We start from the raw sequence: 17500 nt of genomic DNA on the forward strand, positions 1-17500 counted from the left end.
GCTGGTTTGTACACGTGGGGTGTTTGAGTGTGCGTAGGCTGGCTTCTACATGTGGAGAGGTGTGTGTGTGGGTGTGTGTGTGTGCGTGTGTGAGTGTCTTTGTGCGTGTGTCTGTGTGAGTGTGAGTGTGTGTGCAGTGCACGCGTGTGTGAGTGTAATCCACATGAGCTGTGTGGATTGGTGAGTCAGTGGAAAATAACTCAGGGTTTCTCTGATGCTCGCTGCTCTCCTCTCAACCCATGATCAAAGCTGGACCCAGAACACAACCACACACACCACCAGAGCAGGCCCTCTGTCCCCCACACACAACCACACACACACACCAGAGCAGGCCCTCTGTCCCCCACACACAACCACACACACACCACCAGAGCAGGCCCTCTGTCCCCCCCCCCCCCCCCCACACACACACACACACACACACCAGAGCAGGCCCTCTGTCCCCCACACACACACACCACCAGAGCAGGCCCTCTGTCCCCCACACACACACACACACACCACCAGAGCAGGCCCTCTGTCCCCCACACACAACCACACACACACACACACCAGAGCAGGCCCTCTGTCCCCCCCACACACACAACCACACACACACACACACCAGAGCAGGCCCTCTGTCCCCCACACACAACCACACATACACACACACCAGAGCAGGCCCTCTGTCCCCCACACACACACACACACACACACCACCAGAGCAGGCCCTCTGTCCCCCACACACAACCACACACACCACCAGAGCAGGCCCTCTGTCCCCCACACACACACACACACACCACCAGAGCAGGCCCTCTGTCCCCCACACACACACACACACACACACACACCAACAGAGCAGGCCCTCTGTCCCCCACACACACACACACACACACACACCACCAGAGCAGGCCCTCTGTCCCCCACACACACACACACACACCACCAGAGCAGGCCCTCTGTCCCCACTCCACACACACACACACACACACCAGAGCAGGCCCTCTGTCCCACACACACACACACACACCACCAGAGCAGGCCCTCTGTCCCTCACACACACACACACACACCACCAGAGCAGGCCCTCTGTCCCCCACACACACACAAACACACACACCAGAGCAGGCCTTCTGCCCCCCCCCCCCCCCACACACACACACACACACACACACACACCACCAGAGCAGGCCCTCTGTCCCCCACACACAACCACACACACCACCAGAGCAGGCCCTCTGTCCCCACTCCACACACACACACACACACACCAGAGCAGGCCCTCTATCCCACGCATACACACACACACACACCAGAGCAGGCCCTCTGTCCCCCACACACACACACACACACACACCACCAGAGCAGGCCCTCTGTCCCCCACACACACACACACACACACACACCAGAGCAGGCCCTCTGTCCCCCCCCCCCCCCCACACACACACACACACACACACCAGAGCAGGCCCTCTGTCCCCCCCCCACACACACACACACACACCAGAGCAGGCCCTCTGTCCCACACATACACACACACACACACCAGAGCAGGCCCTCTATCCCACGTGCACACACACACACATACACACACAACACCAGAGCAGGCCCTCTGTCCCCCACACACACACACACACACACACACCAGAGCAGGCCCTCTGTCCCACACATACACACACACACCAGAGCAGGCCCTCTGTCCCCACACACACACACACACACACACACACCAGAGCAGGCCCTCTGTACCACACACACACACCAGAGCAGGCCCTGTACCACACACACACACGAGAGCAGGCCCTCTGTCCCACACATACACACACCAGAGCAGGCCCTGTACCACACACACACACCAGAGCAGGCCCTCTGTCCCACACATACACACACCAGAGCAGGCCATCTATCCCACGCGCACACACACACACACACACAACACCAGAGCAGGCCCTCTGTACCACACACACACACCAGAGCAGGCCCTGTACCACACACACACACCAGAGCAGGCCTTCTGTCCCACACACACACACACACACACACACCAGACCACGCAGCACACGCAATGCTCTCTGCAGGCCTTGCCTCTTCTCTGTAACACCTGCCACTGGCACCAAAGTCACCAAGTCAAGAGAGAAAGGTGGCAATGAAGGAAAAGAGCAGGTCTTACATATCAACTGTACATGTCAGCACCCTGTGGCAAACTCAGACAATCATACCGATGCGGAACCATCCATTTCTTTTTTTGAACTGAACATGGGTGCCTGAACTTTTCCCTGATTTTGCAGTGGGTGACGGGCGGTTCATAAGTCCTTTTTTCAGTTGGTTTCGCACTCTAGCAGGGCGTCGGCTGCTGCGGTTACATCCGGCGTGATACGCCCACGGGTCGGACCAGTCAGCTGATGGCCGGGTACAAGTTCACGGGAAAATACAGACAAAAAAAGAAACAGATATGGGACAGGGTGTGAGTGGGAGGGGGGGGGTGTGAGCGTGGGGGGGGGAGATAACAGCCTCCTTTTCACTCAACAGTTTCTCGAACGCGGCGCGCGATATGCAAACAGGGTCCTCAGTCCTGGTCTACTTGTGCCGGCCGCACGGTTAAAAAGCAGACGAGAAACAAGCGAAGAGATTCAGAGTTCATTCGATGTCTTCATCCTGACCACTCCACAAAACAACCAGTGCAGAGAAAATACCAGACGCACAGTAAATGGGACTGGGCAGTTATCTCAGCAACGATAGACTTTATTGCAATCGTAAACGGCACGGCTCGATAACCCCGCTGGCCCACAATCTCTGCTGCGTTCCCGCGACGCGATAGGACGTCACAGTGAAAGGGCGACCGCACGGAGGATTCCAGAACAAGGGCCAATCGGCCAATCGGAAGGCCTGTTTCGTACTGTGCTCGGAGCGGCACGACGGAAGAGAAGGGGGGACAGGAGAAAAGAGAGGGGAAAAAGCAAACACCTTTTTTTTCTCCTGCGGAAGACGTCATATCCTGACCGCAGGTCGCGGAGCTGGTTTTGTTGGGAGTAGCGGGCCCCTGCTGGAATGTCTTCCTCGGGTTTATCGCGAAATAAGTAAACGCTGAAATTTCGTAAATCACAAACCCTGGTTTGCGGTTTACAGTATGACCCAAAAGACGGGAGAGAGACGTCAACAGGCACGCATCACGTGCTGAATCATTCGTTAAAATCAGCCGAGTACCTTTTTTTTCCTTTCTTTACTTCAGTCACTTAAAATACATATAATGACCAACCGAAGCAACAGGCGTGTGAGACAGCAGCCGTGTGATGTGATGTGTCAGTGACACACAGGGCGGAACTGTAAATGTGTGCGTGAGCTTGTATAGGTTAGTGTGTGTGTGTGTGTGTGTGTGTGTGTACATGTGTGCGTGTCTGTGTGTGCGCGCACGCGTGTGTGTACATGCGTGTGTGTGTGTGCATGCGTGCGAGCCAGCTTCCAGGTTTGCATCTAAAAATGCACACAAGAGTCACATGGACTTCTTGGCTAATCTTCAAACTTCTAAGAACCACAATACCTAAAAATGGAGCCTGTTTCAGAGGCTAAAGATTTCCAAACTCCCTCCACGAGCCTCCAAAAATAGAAAAGGACGTTTGTCACCAAAACCACTCACAAGGTGTTCTGGACAGTTTGATGTCATCATAAGAGAGCCTGGGGGGGGGGGGGGGGGGAGACTGTTAAATATACAACGAGGGGAGTTTTTTTTAATTAGTTGACATGTTCAACCACACAGGAAACGCATCACAGATAACTGCCGATATTACCAAGTCACGACATAGATGCCTAAATGTGATTCATTAAGGGCCACTGTACGCAACAGCTTGGTATTTGCACTTCCTCTGACAAAGAAATACCGACCACTAAACTAGTAAATTTCATGAAGATGAACCCTGTCTTACCGCAAGCAAAACCACTGTTTCCATGAGCTTAAAATACAGGAGTCCATTTACTTAAGTTCACCAGTTTGTGGTAAATCCGTACAAAGCCATTTCAACCCCTTGACCAATGGAATAACCTGTCAAAGACTTACCACGAGCAAAGCTCCTCTACAAGGTGCACATTCCGCCAGCTCCCTGCTGATCTGACCTTGTGATGCCTGGCCTCGCGCTGGGGTCAGAGGTCACGGCTATTGCACACAGAGGAACTGATGATTGTACCCAATCACAAAGGCTTCTGACTAATTTTATTTATATCCACTATAGCACGGTGTGTCGGGACTCATTTATACACAAAGGACTGAAGCTTAACTCTGTTACTAATGCCATACAGTACGTGATACAGAGGCAGAGCACATCTTCTCCTCCAAAAACAAGTCTTTACACTTCTCCTTCTCAAGCAGAAGAATTGGGCCTCAATAAATATCTCAGCACACATTCCTCCATACCTGCAAATATTGAGGCAACGCTCAACATGCTTTTCCAACAATAATACACTCGCAATCTGGGTGAAGGATCATTTTATGACAGTTTGACAGAAACACGCCCGGCCACCTACTGCTTACCCAACATTAGTCCTGCGCTTAAATGTCCTGGGAAAACAGCAAATGGCCAACTGTGCGTATCTCAAAAGCTCACGTTTCCAAATATTTTTTTGTTTAGAATACCAAAGAGAACCTGAGTACTTTTTAAAATAAGTTTCAACCAAAGCTTTCACATTCTGGGTTCACAGATTTACTGTGGTTACAAACTCTCGTTGGCTTTCCACATGTAGCCTTGTAAGCTTAGGGTACAATAAAGATCAACAGACAACACTATATATATATGTACATATAAAAACTCACAAGCTCAGAAAACCACATTTGTGCATTGCAACTTGTCTTCCAATCCTAGATTCTGTATATAAAATGAATTACTACACAGCAGATGACTGTTGGTGCCAGTTATTTTATTTTAGTCTTAGACATCTTTCATGTTTTATGATAATTATAATCCTACTCTGCCAGTTTTTTTTCCTCCCTAAATGAAAGGAAGCCTTCTCAAATTCTTATTCTGTACATTTTCTTGGAATTTACCGGAACACACGTTCACCATAAACACAGTGAATTTCCATTCAGTCTGGGGAAACTGACAATCATTCTGGCCTCATTCTCTAACACTTAACATATTTTGACAGATACTTTAGCAGTGAGTGTGCCAGAAACTACCAAATAACAAATGTGTCTTTACGACAGTTCTTACCGATTAAGACATTTTTGGACATTTATCTAAAACTGTATCCACAATATCAAGAGCAACATTTTGTCCGTTACCACAGAAATCGAGTTCCCTAACCAGCAATTAAGACAGTGACAAAAACTTCTCTCAAATGCGAGGCTGTCGAACGGAGTCACAGAAATAAAAGTGTTAACTGCGAACAGCTGTCTGGCACGAAGGACCGTCACGGTCTTTGTACAATCCGCCGGCGTGCAGACATTCCTCGCAGTGTGTACACTGGCCGCGTTTTGAACATATTAATTGCGTGCCTTCGCGTTCTCAGAGGCAGCGGTTCAAATCCCCAGCTCGAAGGACAGAAGAACAACAATCGGGGATCATCTGCCGAAAAAAAAAAAAAAAACTCGGTTCCCCCCTCGTGATCGGTGGACCTAGGCGGGACGGCGGGGAAGATTTAAATAATAATATGGAATGTTAATCCAGAGGTGTTCAAAGCACTTGGAAAGCGTTCAATATTTCCTATTAAAAAACAATCATGTTTTCCGAGCACTGTGGGACCGGCGGCGGTTATTATTGTTCTTCAAATCACATGTCGCTCTAATATGTTGGCTTTAATAGCGCAATCTCGGCTTGATTTACAGAGGCGCGAACCAGTTCTGAGCGGCGTGAGAAAAACGATCGCGCATTCACAGTACAGTAGACCCCGAGTCACTGTACATTCCAGCACTGAGGGTAAACCGTAACTGACACCTGCTGGTCACTGTTTTGACAACACTGCAAAGGAGCCCCAAAGCGTAGCCTGGTGGTGCTGCGGCAGCTAACAACGCTTTACAGCAGCGTCCGCCCTAACCTACAGGCTCCCGTTCGAACAGTGACAGGCTCACAAGCGCAGGAAAGAACAGCCCGCGAGCCCACAGAACCACCCGCTCCCCCAAGACGGTGAAGCCCAGGAAGCAGGCATCGAATAACTGGCAGTTACACACGCCTTTTCCTTTGCGTGCCTGACGCGTAAACGTATATCTGTGGGTATCATGGCTTATCTTTGGAATCAGGTACTATTGCTAGCTCAGCAAGACACATTTTTTCCCTTGCGTGCACGAGGACGTCCCCAAATGGGCGAAATATGTATATTTATAACCCGAAGTAATGCAGCACTTCCCCCGCTGTGGTTATATCAGTCATAAACGCCGACTGACATCCTTTACTTTACTCATTTGTTCCTTGTAACTTCTTATTTTATACAGTCTATGGTAACTTCCCAAAGGTGGACTTTTCATGAAGAGCACGTAAAGTCTGCCCCAGCTTAGTGAAATAAGGAAAAGTAATTTAAGCACACTGACAATTGCTAAATGATCAAGGAAAAAGGCTTGTCCTTATGCATGCTGGTTATGAGGTGTGTGTGTTGTGTGTGTAATTGTACTTGACGGCATGCTTAGCAGAGGTGGACAATCCAGGTTCAGAAAGTAAAAGTTCATCCCAGGATTTTGTTCCTGTCACCTGGATTTGCTAATGAGCACCATTCTTCAGCCAGGAGGTAGAGCTAAATCAGCTGGCTGAGTTCAGGGGTGGATGAAATACATGGCAGGACTTTTACCTTCTGACCCCTGGAATGTCCACCTCTGATGCTTAGTGTGTCTGAAGTAAAACTCTTATCATCACATTGAAGGAGTGGAACCATGACTTATTTGTATCAAAGCAATGCTCAGTCCAGAGAATGCTATTGCAAATACCAAACAACTCATCATTTCCTGTTCCATATCACCTTATCAGCCTTATTACCTTATTTGATAAAGTGGTGTGGTTGGGAACTTTTTTGAATGAACTTCTCTGGAAATAAGATGGAGGACTAAAGTCAAGCATTCATTAAATTAAAATAACTAGTGGTTACTTTTGTTCTGTTGGGTCATAAAAAAAGCTTTTTTCCATGATACTTTGATATTTCTGTGACAATTTTCCCAAATGATCTGTACAGAAAACTATAGAAAATATATGCAAGTATAGTCCTGGAGTGACACACCTACTGTATATAAACTCTGTACACCACTTGCAGGCACAGGTCAAAAGCAAAGGAAACAAATGGTAATAGAGGCATAACTCACCTCTTTGCAACCATCTTATTCATCCTCAGCAGCAGATATTACAAAGAAAAAGAAATAAAGGGAACTGCCACGATTCCCCGGGGTCCTTGTCCAAACGAAACGATTCTGGAAGCGATCCTGTTTTTCCCCCCCAGTTTTAAAGAGCGCGCATCAGTGGGCACCCAGCATTCGAGAGGAACTGACGGCGATGATGTCACAATGGCTCTCTCCAACGGCTCCTGAGTGTGCTGCACGCGCTCAGTAGAGTCCCTGCTACTCAGCTGCAGCAGGCCAGCAAGCTGCTCAGGAGTACAGTGCACTGAAGTGAAACCTATATAGGGGGTTTGGATGGGAGGCAGCCTCTGTGTGTGTGTGTGTGTGTGTGTGTGTGTGTTGGGGAGGGGGCCAGGATTAATTGGTGAGCGTTTTAATCCGCAGCTTCGGGAAGCCGTGGGCGGTGCGGGGGGGGGGGGGGGGGGGGGGGGGGCGGCGGTCGGGGGCGTGGTGGAGGGGAGCGGACCGGCACCATGTCCACATTCCACAGGTACGGCGCAAAAATACCCCCCCCTCCCAGCTGCGCTCCCACTTTCTCACAGTGCTGGCTGGGACTGTGTGTGTGTGCGTGTGTGTGTGTGTGACTAGTCTGGGAAATTGAGTAATGCCACTGTCACATGATGTAATAATCTCCCATAGCCCCTTTCCCCAGCACCCACATCATTAATTGTAGCCAAAGACTTGTTTTTGTTATTGTTAGAGCTTAATTCCTACCCGCGTCCCAACCCCACAAACCCCCCCCGCGCCCCCCCCCCACCCCCCCAATTGCTCTCAATTGTGAGACACAACAACAAAACACCGTTTTGGCAAAGTTCCACCGGCAGCTCACAGGACACAATCATTAGAGCCACAGGCACAGCACTGAGCCAGAGCCTGCTCATCGATAAGCAGACCGGCTCGGGTATGGAGTCCCACTGATGGGATTTTCTTTCATTTTTCTCCAAGGCTGAACGTCAATAAAAATATACAGTGAGCCCCCTTCTTGGTCCAAAAATGGAATTTTTGGTGAGATTTTCTGGTTACCCCCCCCCACACCCCCTCTCCCTCCTTGCAGCTTGGGGCAATAAGGCTGAACTCGAGAGTAAATCCCCACATCTCCACACCCACGTCACCGGCCGTCCTCCTTGAGTCCTGCAGTAATCACGGTTTGCGCTTCACGTGAAAGGCAGACACTAACTCTTCTGAAGCTCCAGCCTTCTGCCCGTGTGAAAGCGGGAACTCGATTTTCACAGAACCAGAGGGCTAATTACGCTCCAATCAGAGCTGGTTCAGCGGCGGGGATGACGTCCTTCCATAATCCAGTGATTCTGCCCAAGATGAGGTTGTTGACCACACATGCGCACACACACACACACACACACACATGCACAAACACCAATGCACATGTATACATGCACGCACAAAAACACACACACAAACACCAATGCACATATACACACGCACGCACACAAACACACACACACACACACACACAGAAACACATGCACACACACACACACACACACACACACACGCAAACACACAGAAACACATGCACAAACATCTATGCACACACACGCACACACACACACACACACAAACACATGCACAAACACCAATGCACATGTACACATGCACGCACAAAAGCACACACACAAACACCAAGGCACATATACACACGCACGCACGCATTCAAACACACACACACACACACACACACACATAAACAAATGCACAAACATCTACGCACACACACACGCAGAAATATCTATGCCCACACACCCCCGCAAATGCAAACGCGCACGCACACACACACACACACACAGACATACACAAACAAACAAACAAACAAACACACACACACACACACACACACACACACACACAGGCACAACTGCAGACCTAGTCTGCCTGTCCCAGATTTCCCAGATGTCCCAGGCTCGTTAAGCTGACAGTCAGGGTCTATGTTTCTACAGACTCCATAGAGCACTAGGCCTGTAATCTCACACAGTGACCTTTCCTGCAGTCAAACAGACCATTTCATAATGCCAGGAGTTCGATAAATTTGACCCGATAATGATTTTTGAACTGTGATTATCAAGAACTAGTCTAGGCTATCCTGGATTCAGTTTTATTACTGAATTACATACTTAAATCATGTACTTTCCACAGATTTCCTGAAACCAAAACTGTGGGTAATACTGATGTGTGGATTTTATAATTTAAAAAATGAGGCTTAAAGGAACAACTCAAAGAATCATATTGAAACTACGCAGTGATGCGAGCAAAACATTTGTTACAAAGAATTGCTGGTGATTTTTAATGTATTAAAAAACCACGCAAGGCCGTCCCCCACCCCCGGATGCATTGCCCTGTGGGGCCCTGTGGAGCTGCAGCCCGAACCGGGACAGTCCGAATTCCGTACCCGATCACGCGGGGCATCCGTGCATCAGAACAGTAGCCAAACGGGACGGGGCACCCAGCAGCCCCGCAATGTTCCAAACCAGCTGCCCAGCCCACTCAACCAGGAAGTCTGTATGCAACCAGCTGTGCAGCCAGGAAGTCAGTATTATTTAGCCTTTGTGCTACTTTGTCCTGCGGTTGACTGCAGTAATCTTGCACCACAGGAACTGTGAGGTGAAAACAAGGAAACACTGGTGTTTCCCATTTCACAAGGTGCTTCACGCACCACATCTAAATCGATAAAATACTTTAAAACGAAGCCAGAATGCTATTAATAATTTAATTTTATAGCCTACATTCAATGTTCAATTTTCTACCAGAAGAAAGATCGGAGACAAGAAAAAAAATGTGTCAGATCTTACTCGACAGAGTTCTACATGTTAGTGCCACAGCAGGTAGCCTGGATCACACTGAGAAATTACATCAGCAAACAAAAATCAGTCCATTTTGATTTTGTGTTCGTAAATCAGCGACTGACCGCACGCAAATTATAAACGAAGCTGTGATTGAGAATAATTCTTCAGAAAGCAGCCAGTGAAATGCACTCTTATTGGTACGTTCATGTAACTTTGCGCTCTAATTGGCTAACCGCCCTTTTCGGAGGGAGCGGAGCGGAGAGTCACGGCTCGGAGTAGCGCGTGGAGGCCACCGCCCGGTCATCCACACGGACAGCATCGGGGAGAAAACCGCAGTAAATCCGAATCTCTGCCCCGTATGGCCATTTGTGGGAGGGCGCCCTTTGAGAAAGAAGGTCACGTTTCCAAATATGGAAACTTAAAAAAAAAGAGCAAAGAGCAAGACATTACGGGCTACGGTTGCCAAATTATACCACGGCTTGGAATGGACTTTGCCATGAGGTATTTGGCTAAGAAAAGCATTACACGTGACACAAATTGCACCCTCCAGCTTTGCAACGGACTTTTTAAGGCAAAGGATTTACCGTATAGCCTTTTCAACCTTAACAACAGGCTGTAACCACATCACATTACAGGCATTTAGCAGACACTATCATCCGGAGGAACCGCAACCAGAGGAAACCCAAGCAAGCACCACGCAGAAAGGATCCAGGCCAGCCGGGACTCGAACCCACAACCTTGTGGAGTGCCCAGAGGGAACCACTGTGCCCTTTGAATCCCGAGATGCCAACAGGGGCTGGTGGTACCACAAGCTAAATGGATTAGCATGGCGCAGCCGGTGTAAAACATTGCAACATTAGCAATATTAGCTCATCCTGTGGCTGAAATTACTGCAGCATTTAAAACTGCACTGGCCCACGCCTGTAAGGAAGTTGACATCTGCGCAAAAATGATATAGGACCTGACATGGCACAAATTAAGAGAGAAAAACTTCCAGTAAGCACTTTACAATGTATGTACGTTCTTCAGAACAAGGAAATCCAAGAAGAGAAGGGCTTGACTGTTCACTGTCATCACGTGCACAACTTTGGTAGTACTCCGTGTTCCATCCTCCTTCTTGCAAAATCAATGCAACAAGAGAGCAGGAGGAAGAAGGCTCCAGTTTACCTGTGGAAGTGTCAGAGATGATGGAGGGGGCCACAGGTATGCAGGAATAAAGAAGAGGGCGGTGGTGGGGAACGCAAAAGACAAAGGAAAAGGGGGATTCTGGGTATTCCAAGCCTGTTTGCTTTGTCATTGTGAGACAGAACCATGATGCATTTCTGGTGCAGAAAAGTCAAATGTTTAAAGGAACGGGACAATTTCCCATCAACCACAGTGGCTGTTGTCGGCAAGACGGGTGCGCCCAGCAAGGATGCTTTGGAAACTCCCAGCATTGGTGCCTGTTTCTGGAACCGTGAACGACCAGGTAACTGCAGCTAACTGAACAGACGCGACAATAAGGTCCGACATAGCTCAGGAGGTAAGACCGATTGTCTGGCAGTCGGAGGGTTGCCGGTTCAAACCCTGCCCTGGGCGTGTTGAAGTGTCCTTGAGCAAGACACCAAACCCCTAACTGCTCTGGTGAACGAGAGGCATCAATTGTAAAGCGCTTTGGATAAAAGCGCTATATAAATGCAGTCCATTTACCATTTACCAATAAGGTCCCACAGTCGATTCTGTAAATGAACCAAAGTCACAGCTCGACTGGGGTTGAAGATCCATGCCTGGGGTGAAAAATCACCGAAGACTTTTGCTCCAAGCCTGCTCACCCAACTGACACCTCCGTTTGCAATAACCAAGCGTACTGGGGGGGGTCTCAAACAGTAAGTGTCTATGACCTGTGGTTTCTTGGCTTGGGCAAGATGAGTTCTGAAGTGGGCCACACCGAAAGTCATAAGGACACGAGCACCGCTTCTACACGCAGGCACACGGATGCAGGTTACACAGGCTGCAGGCACCAACTTGGCCACACCATCTGCAGTCCTTTAATGGGGCAGGGGCAGGGGAACAGAGACAGAACAAAAAAATAAAACATGATGTTATAGGGAAAAATTTTGAGGACGTGTAATTTTAAGATATTCATGTGCCATTATTCCAAACTGTCAGATTGCATAATTTAGGTGGTGATCTTCAGCTCTTAGCAACAACATGGGTTTTCAGTCACATGACACAGATATGCGAGAGGGACCGGGCGGCACAGTTTGATTCAGTCCTGGAGGAAGCAGGAAGCCGCCGCAGCAGCAGCAGCAGCAGTGGAAGGGTGGCTCAGCAGCTGGCGGCGAAAAGCTCACAATCACTCCGGTTTCCTTGAACTTGGTAACGAAATACCGCTGTGCATTTGACCTCATTCAACGCTACCGCTATGCCCGCGCATACGAGTTTCCTCCTTGGTTTGTTTTCCCTTTGTTCGTTATTTTCTTTAGATAACACACCTATTCTGCGCGGCCGCGTGAGTTGGGATTACGTTACAGGCATTTAGCAGACGCTCTTATCCAGAGCGACTTACGCAACACTTTACACAGCATTTTTTTTTTTACATTGCATCCATTTACACAGCTGGATGTATACTGAAGCAATGCAGGTTAAGTACCTTGCTCAAGGGTACAACGGCAGTGTCCTACCCGGGACAAGACCAGGATACAGACCAGGTTACAAGACCAGTTCCCTTACCCCTTATGCTACACCGCCATTATCCTGGGATGATGGGTAGAGTGTATTCGGGGACACACCCATGTGTTTTGATAGGGTAAAGTTTTGGGTGAAGAGATTACAGGAGCATGGAAGACGATGGCAGTTGAGGAGGCTTGCTGCTGCTGGGTGTTGCACCTCTCTTGGGCCACGCCCTCTTATTATTCCATCGTGTCCACCATTTTCCCTCGGTTTCCATCCTTCTCCATTCTCACGTAAGCTGTACTTCATGACACTGATTTTTAACAAAACTACAAAACTACACCAAAACTACACCAACACAAAGGACAGGGCTGCTCTCTACTGAGCAGGCACTTGGATCGGATGAGGCCAAGCAGGTGGCGCATGGTTGTAAGTGTTCCTGATATATATTTGCTTCGGTCATTTCAGTCCCACGAACGCCTTTGGAAACAGTCAGAACTCCTAGAACAGACGAGCGTAACACTACACGTCATTATGGACCAGTAGCTCTACTAGCTACTAGCCTGACTATGGAATTCAGCATATAATTCACAGTTGCACCATTGAGCTAATGGCCAACAACTGTGGAGTTCAGGATATACACTAATGTTTGAGTCAAAGCCAAAAAGTATGTTCTTCTGTCATTTACTTCTATACATCAGATACCCTTCAACACATTCATCGTAGTGGATTAAGAGTGATAACTTGATCACAAAGGCATGAACAACACTAAATCCAGCACACACACACACAGAGTGAGAAATGCCCTGCGATAGATTGGCGACCTGTCCAGGGTGTATTCCTGCCTCTCACCCAATGCATTCTGGCACAGGCTCCAGTCCCTCTACACGGCTGGCCAGGAATAAGCGAGTTCGATAATGAATGGATGGACGGACCAGTGTTATCATACGTATGATAGGCCGCAAGGCTCCGATCAGGAACATCTCTGTCACCGCAAGCTCAGAGTAACAGCAAAATGAAATTCTTTTTAAAAAATTATGTCAAAAATAGCTGAAACTAAGGTTGCTCATGAGTACTGGAGTAATCTATAAGGACAAATACTCTATTTATATAGGTAAAAATATAACACTTTGTTTGAGCAAGACATGTAAATAAACACTGATTCAAAAGTATTAGAGGCCCATGGATAAAGAATTCCTCACTTTAATGAGAGGATCTCTGAACCTTCACAAGCAATCTATTCAGTGACAGAATGGTAAATGGTAAATGGACTGCATTTATATAGCGCTTTTATCCAAAGCGCTTTACAATTGATGCCTCTCATTCGCCAGAGCAGTTAGGGGTTAGGGGTTAGGGGTTAGGTGTCTTGCTCAAGGACACTTCGACATGCCCAGGGCAGGGTTTGAACTGGCAACCCTCCGACTGCCAGACAATCGGTCTTACCTCTTGAGCTATGTCGCCCCTAGAACATGGGTCAACCTGGTGAGTTTGGTATGTCTTAGGCATACGAACAGAGCACCATTACTAAGATAACAATAGCCAAAGCTTCTTTTTTTATACAGGTTTTCATTAAATAAAGCTCACCTTGTGACACTGGACAATATTGCCAATGAGGTAGACAACAGCCTGGAATGAACCAAACACTGATTAGTTTTCCATAGACTGAGAGCACTATTGTAACATCAAAACCTAAGGAGAAACACTGATGCATTAGATCAGCCCTGTACATAAACATGTGCGCACTGTACCTTAAATCAACACTGACTGCAGGTCTTGGATGTAAAGAAGTTCTCACCGTAGCTTGTGTTATCGCTCACGGCATGATTCCAAGGTTTCATACACCGTCATATCTCACGCAGAATTCTACCTTCATACGCGTGCGCTGAGAATTCCCACTTTTTCCTTACAGGTATCGAATCTGCGTCTGCGTTTCTAACGCACAGAAACTCAGCAGCACCCAGGAACTCTGCGTAATTTGCATGTTATTTAACTCAATCAGAGCCCGCCGGGATAAAACTGGCTCGTTCACAGCGTGCACTTTAGAGCGCACCCACTTGCAGTTTGCCCCAAAGGGCGAAACTTTAGTTTGAATAAATACAGGGAGGGTCGAAATGCATAGAACCTGAGAACTGCTACCCATAGGAGGGTCAGAGGGCATGCCCCCCCCCCCCCCCCCCGCCTCCCCCAGGATAATTTTTTTAAAGGAACAGCTGTGAAATGATTGTTTATATTGAATTCTATGGGGAAATTCTTCAGACTACTGATCACCGTATTATTTTTCTCACCATCATGCTATATTATTGGGTGGGGGGGGGGGGGGGGTTCCTCTCTACCTCCCACATAAACTACACCCTTGGGGTCGCCAACATCAAGGTCGAATTTTAGCTCATTAACAGTCGAGCACATTTTACAAAACATCATCGGCACGCACGTGGGGGGGCCAAACACCTGCCTGGGGGGGGGGAGGGTGGGCACTGCAAGCACCGGACGGCCCAAAGGTGTTCATCCAGAAAGCTGGCTTCGGCACTCAAAGGCAAATTATTTATTAACCCTGAGAATGTTAACCCTCTGAAGAGCATGCTTTTTCAGACAAATGTTTTGACAAAAGCCGAAGTCAGTGTTCTAGAACCAGCAGCGACACTGACTGTGACATCAGCATTAGCGTGTTCAGTTATAAGAACATCCTGATCACATGTTTGTGACCTCACACCTGATCTAAAAGGTTAATGCTGTTGGCGTCACAGCTGCGCTCTTCCCCAGCCTGGCTCCCACTCATCGTTCATCTTCCCTGGCGCCGGACGTCACGCAGGCGTTTCCATTAACGTCACTCACTTACTTGCCCCAGTTTTTCCACTAGTTTCCCCACAGACAGAGGGCATTTTAAAAACGGGGGGGTTCCATTTTACTTCCATTTACATGACTCCACAAAAAATTCAGGCCCCCAGATCTGCCCAGCAAGTCAGCTCCAGAGTCCCTGGTGGAGTCACCCAGCAAAACATGCATCAGTTAGGCAAGTGGAGAAATGAACCAGTGACAAACCTGAGCACTTTCAATGAACTTCCTGACAGGAACAAACAGAAAAGGCATAATAAACACAGGGCTAGGAGTCCAAACTCTTGACATACTGTACTGAAGGCAGTTCTACAAATTGATACTTGTCCAATGTCCAATCATCATTCATTTAATTTGAAGGAGCCCTGTCCTCCCATTGTGGGGGTGGAGCGCATGGTTGCTGTCCAACAGCGTCCTGTCACTGGGAACCCCAGCCTAACAACAAGCTCCAGTCCAGCCACCCACAGCAGCACTTGGCACCTCAATTTAAGCATCCTGCTGTGTCTGTCGCTCCAGGTTAAACAGTAGATTAAAGGACACTGACAGAATGAGGCAGACTGACACGGAGAGGTCAATCTATGCACCTGGGCCCAGTTTCATCACAGAGAAACGTACGAGAGCTTTCGCCTGCTCTTTAAAAAAAAAACCCAAAAAAAACAGTCATTAACCTCGAGATCTTAACGTAACGCACACCAGCTGTTCTCAGATAAACCGATATCACTCTTCATTTGCTCCTTCCACGCTTCAGCAAATTTTAAACGGGTTTTTTCCGAGTCTGTTTATTTGAAAAATTTCTGCCAAAATTCAGAGTGTGGTTAACGTGTTTGTCCACGGGGGCAAGCAGAGTGCGGAATCCCCCTGGCATGGCATGGGCTGCTCTCTTTTAGCTGCTGTTGGGTCTTTTGGGGGAGTTTTCAGCATTTACACACAAACAAAACCACATTCCTTCATGACACTCTAAGGCAGGGGTCCTCAATCTTATCCAGAAAGGGCCAGGTGTGGGTGCAGGCTTTCATTCCAACCAAGCAGTAACACACCCGATTCTACTAATCAAGGTCCTTAGCAAAGACTGTAGTGGTTGATTAGGTGTGTTACTGCTTGGTTGGAATGAAAGCCTGCACCCACACCTGGCCCTTTCTGGGTAAGAATGAGGACCCCTGCTCTAAGGCCTTGAAATCTAGGGAGACGGCGCAGTTCATGACTGCAGAAATTCTTTTGTTTTTGCGACCCTTAAAATGGCCTTTACCGATGATCCTCGTCTTACTGCAGATAAGTGTGAGCTTCAGGTCTCCAGCATTTCATAACTTTCTGTTTTGACTTGGGCTCACTCTCCAGGGACGGGTGATTTAGCAACCCCCCCCCCCCCCCCCCAACAGACATGACCTTTCAGCCATTTCAGACGTACTGCACAGGACCACATGTGATTCTGCGCAACCAAAACTTCAACCAAACTTACTTTGCATTGTGTGTTATAAGAGCAAGCACTACCTCCACAGGAAGTGTGTTATAACTAATAAATTATTTTTATACACAACATTTTTTGCTTCACAGAAAGAGTATATGGGAAAGCGTGTGCTAAAACTACTGCTGTGCAGTCGGGCAGTTTGTGACGAATCTGACTGTAGGTTGTTTGTTTTAGAGGGACGTTCATGCATAAACCATCTCACTGTTCATTCACAAGACCCAACTGAGGCTACGCTACTCATAAAATGCAGGCCAATGGGAAAAAAACTGTATATGTTCATTAGTTCACTGTATATGTTCATCTTTCAATTGAACTTCTTAACCTTCCAGTGCTAATATAATGATGCACCTGCAACGCGCTAAATTAAATGTGCACCCCTTTCCCACATTCTGGGACGATCTGAATGAACGAACGACAAACAGCCCAGCTGTGCCTTTAGCCCCGCCCCACCCCCCTCCCCCTCCCCCT

General features: G+C 48.2%; 1 protein-coding gene across 2 annotated transcripts in view; it reads right to left on the bottom strand.

Annotated features, from left to right (window-relative positions):
* Positions 1 to 17500, bottom strand: part of LOC118233599 (anion exchange protein 2-like) — an 88798-nt gene that overhangs the window by 56626 nt on the left and 14672 nt on the right. The window contains exon 1 of one of the 2 annotated variants that reach the window (XM_035429380.1): positions 7253 to 7340. The exons of the other annotated variant lie outside the window; for it this stretch is intronic. The gene's annotated coding sequence lies outside the window, so the exon portion shown is untranslated. Of the gene's footprint in view, positions 1 to 7252; positions 7341 to 17500 lie in introns of those variants that run through there. 2 annotated transcript variants of the gene reach the window in all.

Source organism: Anguilla anguilla, chromosome 8 (assembly GCF_013347855.1).
Source record: "Anguilla anguilla isolate fAngAng1 chromosome 8, fAngAng1.pri, whole genome shotgun sequence".
NCBI classification, from domain to species: domain Eukaryota; kingdom Metazoa; phylum Chordata; class Actinopteri; order Anguilliformes; family Anguillidae; genus Anguilla; species Anguilla anguilla.